Genomic DNA, 4,890 nt, shown 5'->3' on the forward strand with positions numbered 1-4,890 from the left:
AGCTTTGTGCTTAATTACAAACAAACAAAGTCTTTCTAACTAAATATTTCATTTTCTGTCTTTCTTAAAATTCTAAATTTAGTACATTTTTCTAAAATTACTTTTAATTCCTTATCATTAATAACTCCTAAATTACACACGCTATACCTTTATCATTTTGATTTAAAATGAACTGCATGGCCTACGAACTTCGAGACTTAGCATAGTTCGGTGCTTAGGACACTCGAGTCGTAACCTGCCGGTCGCAGGTTCGAATCCTCGTCACCGAACGTGTTCGCCCTTTCATCCGTTATAATGTGACGGTCAATCCCACTATTCGTTGGTGAAAAAGTAGTTGACTTGTTGCCTTCTCTCTGGTTTATCAGTTCAAAATTAGGGAAGAAAGAAACAAGCAAGCAAGTCCAAGAAATTTAGAAAATCCTTAAAATGCTTACAATATATAGGTCTTTATAATGATAAAGAAATGCTTCAATTTATAGTTGAATATCATTCGAAATTTAAATATTATAAATAACGTCTTTAATTCTAAATTATATCCATTGAGATTCCAAGAGCTAGAATAACAGTTTAATAATACAACATTCAGAGAACAGGCTTATGATGAATAAACTTTTAATCTACGTATCAATATATGAGAATTCCACTGGTGAGTACGTTATTTTAATTGCTTAAAAACATCATATCCACTGTAAGGCCGATCACGATATTAGGCTTAGTCCATGTTTCATGGCATAAATCTAAATAACGATAGATAAAAATTTACTCATGTGGACTGCAGTTTGCCATCTATTACACTCTCAGAGGGTTTATTACGTTATATTAAAACGATTTTGATGTCCCTCCTCGTCTTTACAGTCAACGTCGCCACGTCCAGTCCAGCTCTATTTGACAACCGTTTGTCTTGACAATAGCTCTGCAGCGTAGTTTCAATTGCAAAAAGAATCCGTCAAATCACACCACTCCTTCCTGCAAGCTATCCATAATCCATCTACTGTCAGAAAACGACGATTTTCAATCACTCGTATTAACAGTCCGATCGTCCTGCCGTTGAGGTATTTGACGATTGAAAGGGAGGTATGAATGGAAGCTTTATCTTGGTAAACCCATATCTCATTTATAGAAGGAGATCGTTTTTTTATTATATTGCATACTGTTACCTAGGGCACGTGGGTAGATTTGGCTTTTGACATTTGTGTTCGTGTATTCTCATCTGTTACAAGATGCCACACTTTGTTCACCACGACTGAAGTACTGCTTGTTTCAAATCTCTTTCTAGATGATCCTGATGAACAAACAAACAGACTCGTATGTTATTAGAGTTTGGTTGTTTTAGCGCAAAGTTACAGATTGGGCTATCTGGCTCTGTCCACCGCGGATATCAAAACCCGATTTTTAGAGTTATAAGCCCACTGACTAATTGGGAAATATAACAAACATTTAATTAGCCTCAGTGATTTTTAGTTTATTTGTTCGTCGTTAAGCACAAACTTCGCAATGGGTTATCTGTGCTGTGCCAACCACGGGTATCGAAACCCAATTTTTTGCGTTAAGAGCCTTCAAACTTACCGCTGAACCACTGGAGGCCATGACTTTTAGGTGGTGGTGATTAAAAAAGTAACATATGAATTTCGTTTTGGAAACTTATCCAAAAGCTTTCTTTTCCGTGTTGCCATGTTACATCTGAAGCTAAGCTTATATCACCCAGGCAAATAAACAATAACACTTTGTACTTACTCAACTGTATAATTAATGTTGTAAATAATAATAGAAAAATAACCATCCCAATAGCGTAATCTTAACTTCAAAAGCCTTTTCCGAAAAATATGTTAGGCTGCAAATTATCACTCGAAATGTCTTGAAATTAAACTTAAAAACCCTCACGAAAAAGAAAAAAAAACAACTAAAAATTCACTTAGCAAACTTAAAAACCTTCACGAAAAAGAAAAAAAAACAACTAAAAATTCACTTAGCACTGAAAAATAGAAAAGATTATAAATTAAACTTAAAAACCCTCACGAAAAAAAAACAACTAAAAATTCACTTAGCACTGAAAAATAGAAAATATTATAAATTAAACTTAAAAACCCTCACGAAAAAGAAAAAAAACAACTAAAAATTCACTTAGCACTGAAAAATAGAAAATATTGTAAAAAATTCACTTATCATGCTTCAAAAAAAGTAAAGCTCGCCACTCTAAAGAAACGTTTCGAGATAGAAATATAGGAATTACTTGCTGTGCTGGGTTTTTATTCAATCCCGATTCCTTAAGATAGTTTATAAGCGATTCGTTCATCCCCCCCTCCCCTGGGGACCTCGTCCATCTCTACTTGGAAATCAAACGTTCTAGTCTGGGTGACGGTATTATCTACCAACAGAAAAATCAATTTATCAAAAAGAGATAATTGTGTCGGCAGGTGTAAGTACAATTTTATGGAAAAAAAAAGTCATGTGTTTTGAAGATGTGTATCTTAGCTACGTTAAATTGAACTTCATGTGAAACTTTAGATGTGCATCTAAAGACCTCAGCGTTTCCTAATAGATAACTTGTGGTCCGACAGATGTGTAGAATTTAATAGATTTTTTTAAAAAAATTCGAATTTCTCAGGTTGGGGAAATACGTTATTTGTTTAATCTAGTATAAAACTCTACGGCAAATTATTTAAATTTGATATCTAGATACTTAATTAACGAAACGACTACATTTATTAATAAGAATTACTGATTGGAATAAATATGCATAATCTACATTTAATATTTAGCATTAATGTCCCTTAAAGGGGACTAAAATCCGCGTGGAGGGATTACCTATTTTAACCACTCGCACCACTATACAGTAGTATGTTGTCTGTCAGTCAGTAGACACTAAAATGACGTCACATAAGGGACGATTAACATTACACTTTGTACTGTCGTGATGTCAGTAAAACATGCGCATGCTATTAATGTCGAGAAGAATTATGCACTCTGTAGGCTAAAACAGAGCATGACATATGAACTTCAAAAGCAAGAAATAAGAATTTTTTTACCTTAATTTTGGTATTATTTACTCTTGAAATGCCCGGCATGGCCAGGTGGTTAGGGCGCTTGACTCGCAATCTGCAGGTCGCGGGTTCGAATCCCCGTTCCACCAAACATGCTCACCATTTCAGCCGTGGGGGAGTTATAATGTGACGGTCAGTCTTACTATTCGTTGGTAAAAGAGTAGCCCAAGAGTTGGCTTCTTTATACCACACACCTTAAATAACATAAAAACATTCTAAATAAAAATGTTCTTTCAGTAAATTTTATCCCCGTCACACCAAACATGATCGCCCCTTTCAGCCGTGAGGGCGTTATAATGTGACGGTCAATCCCACAGTTGGCGGTGGGTGGTATAAAGAAGTAAATAACATAAAAACATTCTAAATAAAAATGTTCTTTCAGTAAATTTTATCCCCGTCACACCAAACATGATCGCACCTTTCAGCCGTGAGGGCGTTATAATGTGACGGTCAATCCCACTATTCGTTGGTAAAAGAGTAGCCCAAGAGTTGGAGCTAGTCATCACCACCCACCGACCGTCTCTCTATTCTTACACTGCTAAATTAGGGACGGCTAGCTCAGATAGCCCACGTGTAACTTTGCGCGAAATTCGGAAACAAACAAACAAGCAATACTCTTGAAATATTATTTGCTCTTGAAACAGAACACTTTCGGGGACCCTGTATCTAGTATATATATACATATCCTGCAGTTTTGTAGATAAAATTACCGCAATATACAACATCATTAGTAAAAATATGGGCAATTTCATACACAGCCCAACTTTCTTTGAAAACTCATTCAGGTTTGCTGTTGTACTGTCTTATTAAAACTTATAAACACTTAAATTCACGATCACAACTTCCTCTGGAGTCCGTTTCGAATGCACTATCTGTGTAAATTTTAATCTTTCTCAACAGAAATCTTGTCTTAACTATGAACATGCACTTTCTGTGCCACACACACACACGCGCGCGCGCGCGTACTGTTACATCACAATTATCCCGACATGTTATAACCGGGCTCATACACATTTTGTGTGTGTGTGTGTGTGTGTGGTTTAGCGATTAGCTTGGGAACTTATGACCCTAAAAATCGATGTTCGATATTTGCAGTGGGCACGGCACAGATGGTCCATTGTGCAGCTTTGTGCTTTACAACAAACAAACAAACAAATCACATCAGATCCCTTATTTCTCATTTGTCCTTAACACATTAGGTGTAAGCGGACAGAAGGAGAAACACGCAAGTCATGTAGTTTCGATAAGAAACATGATAACTCGTTTGAGTTCGAGGTTTGAGCCCCCATATAACACCGAACGCTTTCCGCACTTCAACTGTGTAGAGGCTGAAACTGTGACAGCCAATCGTGTTATTCGTTTAAAACCAACCACGTAGACGGCGGATTCTGCCGATTTGCAGCCTTCCTCTGATCAGCAGTTCTAAATCGGGGTTGGATATGCCTAATCTTTGAGGTCTCTGATCCTTACTCTTTAGCCCATGTGTCGCATAAGTTTGAAAATACTAAATATCACTATGTTACTTTTTAGTCTTATTTCCAAAAGACTTCTTGTATTGCAATCAAATTTCCAATATATATTAGTCTTATTCACAATTACAAGATTATCATGTTATATTTTGAGTAAGCTTACATTAGCAGAAGAAATGCAAAAAATCTGTTTGAACTGATCGAGCAGTATTCAAAAATATACACCTACCACATTTAAATAGTTTTTCGTTTTCAAGTTTTATTGTATTAAAGTAGGTAGGATAAACTTCGCACATTTTTTTTCATTATCTACTCTAATTGTAACAAATCCATCGAGACTTCATTTTCAAGGTTTATTGTATTAAAGTAGGTAAGATAAA

The 4,890-nt window shown here is 35.8% G+C and overlaps 2 long non-coding RNA genes across 2 annotated transcripts in view; both read left to right on the top strand.

The window, feature by feature from the left end:
• The window catches only part of LOC106472666, a 5,730-nt gene extending 1,978 nt beyond the window's left edge, over nucleotides 1–3,752 (top strand). Inside the window, exons 2-3 of the long non-coding RNA XR_001291629.2 lie at nucleotides 2,473–2,476; nucleotides 3,742–3,752. This is a non-coding gene — a long non-coding RNA (uncharacterized LOC106472666). The remainder of the gene's footprint in view (nucleotides 1–2,472; nucleotides 2,477–3,741) is intronic.
• Nucleotides 1–4,890, top strand: part of LOC111089190 — a 51,847-nt gene that overhangs the window by 25,334 nt on the left and 21,623 nt on the right. The gene's annotated exons all lie outside the window — the stretch shown is intronic.

The sequence above is a fragment of the Limulus polyphemus genome, unplaced genomic scaffold (assembly GCF_000517525.1).
Source record: "Limulus polyphemus unplaced genomic scaffold, Limulus_polyphemus-2.1.2 Scaffold5505, whole genome shotgun sequence".
Classification (NCBI taxonomy): domain Eukaryota; kingdom Metazoa; phylum Arthropoda; class Merostomata; order Xiphosura; family Limulidae; genus Limulus; species Limulus polyphemus.